At 44.3% G+C, this 9,232-nt stretch overlaps 1 non-coding gene across 1 annotated transcript; it reads left to right on the top strand.

Moving 5' to 3' along the window:
• The first annotated feature begins 2,163 nt into the window (after positions 1-2,163).
• On the top strand, positions 2,164-2,236 carry TRNAG-CCC (transfer RNA glycine (anticodon CCC)). The gene has a single exon. It is a non-coding gene; the product is annotated as a tRNA-Gly (tRNA).
• Positions 2,237-9,232: the final 6,996 nt, after the last annotated feature.

Raw genomic sequence — 9,232 nt, 5'->3', positions numbered from 1 at the left:
GTTAATATTAAGTTCAGCTGCTTATGCAGAAATATCCTAAACAATAATGGCTTAAATAAGATAGAAGTTAATTTTTCTCCTATGTAAAAAAAAATAAAATACTTAGAAGTAGGCTGGGCTGCTACTGACATGGTGGCTCCATGGTGTCATGAGAGTGATCTATCTTTCTGTTCCACCATATGGAGCTTATAGTTTCATGTTTACCTCAATAGCTCCAATCATCACATCTCTGTTTCAGGTAGCAAGAAGCAGGAAAGGAGAGTGAAGGGACCACCTTTTCTTATTCTTAGAAATCCAAACAATACTTCTGCTTATATTTCATTGGTTAGAATTTAGTTACATGTTTGTATCTAGCTGCAAGGGAGGCTGAGAAATCTAATCTTACTGTTTCACAGTCAGCAATGTAAATATTTGAGTTCTAAGGAAGAAGATGGGAGTGGATATTGGAGTAAATTCTTAATTTCTTCACATCTTGTTTGACCAGCAAGGAAGCAAAGCCCCAAGACATATAGTTGGTGGGTGACTGGGGCAGGATTTGAACCCAGCTCACCTGGATCCAGGGCCTGTGTTCTTAAGTGCTGTATTATCAGATCCCCTCCTCCCCCTGAAGTCACCGGCTGCTGCTTTCTCCTTCTTATCAGAAGCTTCATGCAGTCTCCAGCTCTAAGCTTTGGTTCTCTTTCTATATCAGGAAAACCCCTTATTGAAGCTACATGTGCAGGAAAGTTGGGCAGGACTGTAAGCCCAAGGCCAACCTGCCCTTCATCAGGATCCTCCATCACTGGTGGAAGGCACGGTACACCTGTGGCATCTCCTCTGATCCCCAGGTCCAGCCTTCCCTCCATCATTCCTGGTCCCTCCCCATTTCTGCATCCCTTAGCTACCCTCATGGTGTCCCCAACACCCCATAGTACCCTCAGTGCCTATCCTCACCAAAACCTGGAATAAATTGATCTCTCTCTTCATCTACATTAAGAACTTGAAGGAGGAACTTACTTTGGGTGGCAGGCTTTTTTCCCCCTGTTTTGGAAATGGAAGGTCATTTCCAAGCAGAGTCCTTGAAATATGCTACAAAGGCACCACCTCTGATGACTCCTAGTCAGATTGGCTTGTCACCAAAGCTGCTGCTCTTGTCCATTCACTGAGGTATAAGAGGTAGATTCTCAATCTGAGTAGGGGACCAGCAGCATCAGTGTCACCTAGGAATTATTACAGATGCAGGACCTCAGCCCCACCCCAGACCTACAGAGTCAGAATCAGATTTAACAAAGCCCAGAGACTCCTTCCAGTATTCTTGCCTGGAGAATCCCCATGGACAGAGGAGCCTGGTGGGCTATAGTCTATGTGGTCACAAAGAGTTGGACGAGACTGAGTGACTAAGCACAGCACAGCACAGAGAATCCTTACACCTCACTGGCTTCCGACTCGCTGACCTAGGACAGCCAAAATGTAGGCTTTCTCATGAGTGAGTATAAATGCAAGAAATTCACCTAAGAGTTTGCTTATTAAATGCGCTGCTTGTTTTAGAAGAAACTGGACTGAGAAAAAGAGAGCAAATAAAAGTCAGGTACTGACATGCTGTTTGGGGGCATAACCATGGACCTCATATCTACCCAGTGCACCATGCGAATATCAACTGTTCATTGACTGATTGATGTATTAGAATGGGGAGCCAGACAAGAGCAGATAAAAAGTCTTGTGCTTAGATTTCTTTTTCAGATTCCCTTGAAAAGCTACTCATATCAGTGCACTTAAGTCTCCAAATGGCTTTTGCAAACCAGATAAGCTTAGTGTTTTGGGTTCACATAATTGGCCAGCTTTGCTAAGAGACTGCCAAAAGCATCGATGTCGTCTAAACAACTGTTATTTTAGTTTAAGGATACAATCTAGGTTTAAAAGGCAACATGTAACTCACTTTAAGACTGTTAAAAGCTCAGAGGAGATAGCTGTTGTACTCCCAATCTCCTTTTTATGTGCTACAGTAGTTCAGACACCTGGAAGAATAACAGTGCTGTTTCTTTCTGTGAGTTTAGGCTTAAATTGTGGAGAGCCTCCAAGAGTTTCACATTTGGTACTTTTAGAATATTTCCCCCTCATTCTGGGTTCTTCGTGAACAGAGAGATTCGTGAAGAGATTTTTCCTTAAGGAGGCAGCATGGGGATTTCCCTGGTGGTCCAGTGGCTAAGACTCTGCATTCCCAATGCAGGGAGCCTGGGTTCAATCCCTAGTCAGGGAACTAGATCCCACATGCCACAGCTAAGACCCAGCACAACCAAATAAATATATGAATATCTGTAAGTAAGGAGGCAGCATAATGTAATAGTTAAAAATGTGGGTTGTAGCTCCTGGGCATAAACCTGGAGAAAAACATGGTCTGAAAGGATGCAAGTATCCCAGTGTTCACTGTAGCACTGTTTACAAGAGTCAAGACACAGAAGTAACCTAAATGTCCTTTGACAGAAGAATGGATAAAGAAGATGTGGTGTCTGTGTACAATGGAATCAGTTCAGTTCAGTTCAGTCGCTCAGTTGTGTCCGACTCTTTGCAACCCCATGAATCGCAGCACTCCAGGCCTCCCTGTCCATCACAAACTGCCGGAGTTTACTCAAACACATGTCCATCGAGTCGGTGATGCCATCCAGCCATCTTAGTCATTAAAAAGAATGGGATAATGCCATTTGCAGCAACATGCTATTATTGAGTGAAGTGTCAGATAAAGAAAGAGAAATATCAAATGTGGAATCTAAAAAAAAAATAATACAAATGAACTTATTTACAAAATAGAAACAAACTTACAGTCTTAAAGAAAAACCTTCTGGTTACCAGAGGGGAAAGGTTGGGGGAAGGGATAGTTAGGGAGTTTGGGGTTGACATGTATACACTGCTATATTTAAAATAGATAGATAATCAACAAGGACCTACTGTATAGCACAGGGAACTCTGCTCGATATTCTGTATTTAAAGAATATTTAAAATGAATATTAGAAGAAAAAGAATTTAAAAATGAATCATTTCAGTTCAGTTCAGTTGCTCAGTCAGGTCCGACTCTTTACGACCCCATCGACTGCAGCATGCCAGGCTTCCCTGTCCATTACCAACTCCCGGAGCATGCTCAGACTCATGTCCATCGAGTTGATGAAGCCATCCAACCATCTCACTTCTGCCATCCCCTTCTCCTCCTGCCTTTAATCTTTCCCAGCATCAGGGTCTTTTCAAGCGAATCCACTCTTCACATCAGGTGGCCAAAGTATTGGAGCTTCAGCTTCAGCATCAGTCCTTCCAATGAATGTTCAGGACTGATTTCCTTTAGGAATAGATACATGTGTATGTATAACTGAATCACTCTGTCTACAGTTGAAACTAACACAACATCATTCGTCAGCTTTACTCCAATATACAGAAAAAAGTTTTTTAAAAAAGTGTGGGCTGTAGGACCTGACCACCTGACTTCAAACATAATCATTACCACCTCTGAAAGGTGGGGAAAATAACCTCTTAGCTTTATGGGCTGCCATGATCGCTGAGTTAAAAGGAGTGAAGGCACAGGAGAATGGCTGTCACGCCCTAAGTGCTGGATAGGCACAGGCTCTTGCTGTGTACATGTGGTGCTGTCTACAGTACCTAGACATCGGCTCACTCTCTTAATCTTACAAATGAGAACATGGGGAGGGGTTCAGGATCTGTCTGCTGCATGTCCTGAGCCGGGGAGCCTTCCTTGTCCTCCTGAGGGCAGCTCTGTGCTGGGTCAGGCCCCACTTGCCCCATTTCACACAGATACGCTCGCGGGCTCAGGTGAGGGTCAATGGTGAGAAGAGAATCAGAGACTGATTCAGGCCCTGACTTTTCTCTGTACATCAGTGTCTCCCCTCACCCCTGCTCCCAAAGTTATTTTCACCTTTTCACCCCTGACCAGGCACGTATAGTCTAGAGCGTTGCTGGAAAATGAGACAGTCTGTGACATCTGAGAGACCAGAACCCCTGCCTCAGCTGCTGTTTGCAGCAGAGCAGTTTGAAGTGACTACAGTTGAAGCTACTCCTTCCCCAGGGTTTTGGTAATTCCTTCTGCCAATTATAGCACTTTGCTAAGATTAACTAATTAATCCTCACCATATACCCGAGAGACGAAATTAAAGCTCGTTCTTTCACACGTGTAAAGTACCTTTCATCTGAGGATTACTAACACTGATGAATTAGTCTCCCATGGCGACATTGCAAGTTTCAGGGATGAAAAGGAAAATCATTACCATTTTAAGGATCAGGAACAAAGAAAATTCTCCCTCCAGGACCCAGAGGAGGAGGGAAGGTCACTGAACAGGTCTGTGGTAGCAGGGTGAGCATTGGAGTGCACCTGTGTTCCTGTGTGTGGTGGTGGTGGTGGTGGGGGGGTCCGAAAGGGAACTCCTAGGTGGAGCTATAACCCCACCTGGTCACCACTCTTCGTAGTTCTTCATTGTTCTCAGTTCCCCAGTGATCATGTCTGAGATGAGGGATGAGAGAAGATTCCACAAGGCTGTTCAAGGCTGCGTTTGGCTTTCTTTGCAACCTCCCACTTCTCCCCACCCTGTCTCCAAAATGCTGATTCCTCCTCATCTCTATTTGCCAACATTCTATTTGTGATTGAGAAGAAATGGAGCCAGTGAGGAGGAGAGAACCAGAAAAAAGAAAAAATTACAAATTGAGGACCTCAAAGGGGATGGGGGAGGTAGGCGAGTGGGAGAGAGAGGTCTGTCAGTCTGCCAGCTCTCTGGAAACAGCATTTGGAGTGAAAGGGAAAAGCGGTCTGCACCACGTGACCTGATGAAAGGTTTGCTATGATTTTTTATAACTCTTTTGGCTGTTTTTGTTTTTGTTTTTTTTTAACTTGCCTTGGCAGCACAGCCTGAGCTGCAGGCAGGGCTGGAAACTGTATCATCCTGCCTTACACTGCCGGTGCTCCATACAGGAGAGGGTCTCAGAGATGATGAGGGAGACACAAGTGGTCACTATAGAGACACCCCACCCATAAAGGCCAAGCAGTTGCATTCTAAACCTCAGATTATTGGTTCAGACGACTCTTCTGGGAGCAACTGACTGGTTTCCCTGCTTGATGACAGCTGTGACTGGGGCTCATAGCTCTGGACCTGCGGGATCTAGTGCCCCCGGGGTTGCTGTAGCTCCTTCCAGGCCTCTGAGGGGCAGGGATGTCAGAAGGAAAGGCTCTTGCTTCTACATCCAAGAAGAGATGATGAGCAAGAACTTAATATTTGCAGAGATTTAAAAGCAACTCTCATAGGTGCATGACCTGTGAGCATATAAGGCTAGACAGTGACTGGATAGCTCTTGCTGGCCAGCCCAGCATCCCTTTCTCTAGGAAACTGACTTTTCCTTAATAATTGCATTCTGGTGCGGCTGTCAGTCACAACACTGCCCCATCCTTCCAATCCCTTTCATCCCTCACTGCCAGGGTTGAGCATATAGCTATAGCTGGGCTTCTGGACTCTTTTTGTTGGACAGTTGAATCTCTTGGGCTGGGGGAAGAAGTTGTTGAAACCATGTAAAGAGAAGGGCGGTGGCTTCTTGTTACCTGATCCCAGGATGGCTCAAAGCTTGGCTGTTGAGCTCTTCTTTCCATCCTGTGAGTTACTTTGGGTTCCTTTCAGTAAAGTTGTCTTTATGTTAGCTGGAGTCTACAAAAGAAGCCCAAATTATAGCCTCCCCCTGCCCAGGTCTTCTCACTCCAGGTCAGTGACTTTTCATCATACCAAGTAAATGCAAAATTGCAAAGCACCTTTAAGGAGAGACAGTGCACTGAGAAGGAGCACTGCTGGCAGTTGAGCTTTTTTTCTAAGCCCAGCAGGCTGTGTTTCTTTCCCCACAGTGTCACGTCAGGATCCACCCATGGGGATGCACTTCATGTTTAACTGCGGTCACAGAGCTGGCACATACCTGCACTTGCCCACAACTAGCCTCTTTCAGATTTTGTTCATGTTCTATTTTTGTGGGACGTGTCTTTGCTGATAGGCTGATTCTTAAGTGTATTTGGCTATGGGTCAGTCTTCATGTTTTCTAGACCCCACTGATTTGGCAAGTGATCAGAAGTAGTTCGTGTGGTTCAGACGGAGAAGTAAAAATGTAGTAGCTAGTAAATTTGTGGCAAGTGGAAGAAGTCTTTTCAGGGGGATATGTATGCTAAAACATACAGTCCAGCACTTTACTACTTCATAGCAACTACAGTCCCAGAATCTATGCTTATGGAAACATGTGCCATGCTGTGCCAAGTCGCTTCAGTAGTGTCTAACTCTTTTCGACCCCATGGACTGTAGCCCTCCAGGTTCCTCTGTCCATGGGGTTCTCCAGGCAAGAATACTGGAGTGGGTAGCCATTTCCTTCTTCAGGAGATCCTCCTGACCCAGGGATTGAACCCGCATTTCTTAAGTCTCCTGCATTGGCAGGCAGATTCTTTATGACTGAGCCCCCTGGGATGCCCCCTTGGAGACATATAACCTCATGTTAAAGCACAAGACCCTCTCCCTCTGGAGACTCTTCTTGTGCTTTCTACAATGGCATTAAGTTAAGGATGGGAGATCTCTTTCATGCACTGAATCTCTTCGAGGTAAAACTAAAAATTACTAAATCTGAATTATTAACTCTTGGGAGTGTTTCTAGCTCAGGACTGGATCCCCAAGAGAGTTAGAAGTGATCCTAAGGCTTTTGAAATTTCTTCTCCACAGTAGTTGAGTGATTGAGTGATTGGATGAATGGAGTTAGGGGTGGGAGGAATCCAAGAAGCCTACGTCTGAAGGAACCTGGTGCTCACTCAATACAACCCCGCAGTAGTTATCTATGGCTGCATAACAGATCACCCCAAACCATAGAGCTTGAATACAAGCATCATTTATTTCTTCCCATAGTGTCTGTGGGTATGGAGTTCAGAGCAGCTGGCTGGGGGCTCCTGGCTCCAGGTCTCTCATGGCTGCAGTCGGATGTCACCTGGGCTGCAGTCCTTGACTGAGGCTGGAAGGTCGGACTCCCAAGTGGCTCAAACACGTGGCTGGCAAGGTGGTGCAAGTTGCTGGTGGGAAGTTCCTCTCCCTGTGTGCCTCTGCACAGAGCTACATGAGTACCTTCTGGCATGGCAGACAGCTTACCTAGAGGAGGTGGTGCAAGAGAACAAGGCAGGAGCTCCAAAGTCTGTTACAACCTAGCGTCAGAAGACACACATCATCACTTAAGGGAGGTCGCTGCACAAGGATGTGACTACCAGGAGGCCAGGGTCATTGCGACTGTCTTGTGTCCATATGCTACTAATCCCTTCTCTTAAAACAGGATGTAAATTTATTGTGAAATATTTTTAGACATATAAAGAGGATTAAAAATGGATTAAATGTAAAAAAAAGGATTAAAATGTACCTGTGTACCTACCTCCCTCCCTTTTCAAGAAATAAACTATAATCAATTCAGTTGACATCCCCCAAGCACTCACCCTGACCGTATCTTCCTCCTTCCCTGTCTCACTGTCCTTTGTTGTTGTTTCCTCACTCAGTTTTTGCAACTTCACGGACTGTAGCCCACCAGGCTCCTCTGTTTATGGATTTTCCAGGCCAGAATACTGGAGTGGGTTGCCATTTCCTCCTCTAGGGGATCTTCCCGACCCAGGGATTGAACCCACATCTCCTGCATTAGCAGGCGGATTCTTTACCACTGAGCCACCAAGAAAGCCCTTTCCCACTGCCCTTAGGAAACTAGCATTCTGAATTTTGTGTTCATCCTTCCAGGCATTCTTTTCTATTTCCACCACAAATTTGTGTATCCCTAAACAAAATATGGAGTTGTTGGACATAGTCTCAAGCTTTATGCGTAGCATCATCCTATGTGATTCTTTGGCAACCTCCTCTTTTTGTTCAGAGTTATATTTGTGAGGTCCATCTATATTAATCTGTGTGTCTCTAATTATTGTTAGTGACTATAAAGTGTTCCACTGTGTTAACACATCACAGTTTGTTTATTCTTTTTTCCAGTTTATGAATATTCAGGTTGCTTGTAATACTTTAATTTTGCTATTGCACACAATGTTATGAATGTCCTTGCACAGTCTCCTTGTGCCCAGATGCAAGAGTTTTTCCAGCATACCAGTCTAAAGGTGGAATGGTTAGGTCATGTGATATGTGCACTTTGACTTTTCTCAATAGCATCAAATTCTCTAAAACAGCTGCACTAATTTATACAACTTCCAGTAGTGATTGAGTTCCCTTGCTCTGTATTCTAGTGTTGCAGATTAAAAATTTCTGCAAAGCTGATGGTTGTGAAATGGTATCTGTGGTTTTAATTTGCCTTTCCGTAATTACTGATGCTCTTGAATTGTGGTGCTGGAGAAGACTCTTGAGAGTCACTTGGACAGCAAGGAGATCAAACTGGTCAATCCTAAAGGAAATCAACCCTAAATATTCATTGGAGGAACTGATGCTGAAGCTGAAGCTCCAGTACTTTGGCCAGCTGTTGTGAAGAGCTGACTCATTGGAAAAGACCCTAACGCTGGGAAAGATGAAGGCAGGAGGAGAAGGGGGTGACAAAGGATAAGATGGTTGGATGGCATCACCAATTCAATGGACATGAGTTAGAGCAAGCTCCAAGAGATGTTGAAGGACAGGGAAGCCTGATGTGCTGCAGTTGATGGGGTCCTAAAGAGTTGGATAGGACTTAGTGACTAAACAACAACAATAGCAATTATTCACGAGGCTGATTATTTTTCTCACATGTGTATTGGTCACTTGAGTTTCTTCTGAGGACTGCTTGTTTACATCTTTTGCCTTTTCCGTTACAACTTTTCTGTTGTTTTTTCTTTTTCTTATTGATTTGAAAGAATTCATAGATTCTAGATACTAATTTTTGTCAATTATATATGTTGCTAACATTTTCCTCCTGCCTGATGCTCACCTTTTAAACCTTTTTGTTGACTTTGTTGAAGAGAATTTTTAAGTTAATGTAGTTAAATGTTATCATTCATTTCCTTTATAGTTTGTTTATGTGGCAGAGATGGCTAGCTGTCCACCAGCATCTGCATTTTTCTTTTCTAGCAAGAGAGCTGTGGACGGCTGTGCTGTGGAGTGTGTCAGAAGGGATATATGCAACGTTGACGTCACTCACTTCAAAGGAAATCTCTGTCTACAGATATCCACTCTTTTCCCCTGCAGCAGACTGGTGTTTTGTTATTATCCCACTTTTACCTACGAGGAAACCAGTGTTACACTGTCAA

The sequence above is a fragment of the Dama dama genome, chromosome 33 (assembly GCF_033118175.1).
Source record: "Dama dama isolate Ldn47 chromosome 33, ASM3311817v1, whole genome shotgun sequence".
NCBI classification, from domain to species: Eukaryota; Metazoa; Chordata; class Mammalia; order Artiodactyla; family Cervidae; genus Dama; species Dama dama.
The sequence above is the reverse complement of the archived record's forward strand: the minus strand, read 5'-3'. Positions and strand labels throughout refer to the sequence as shown.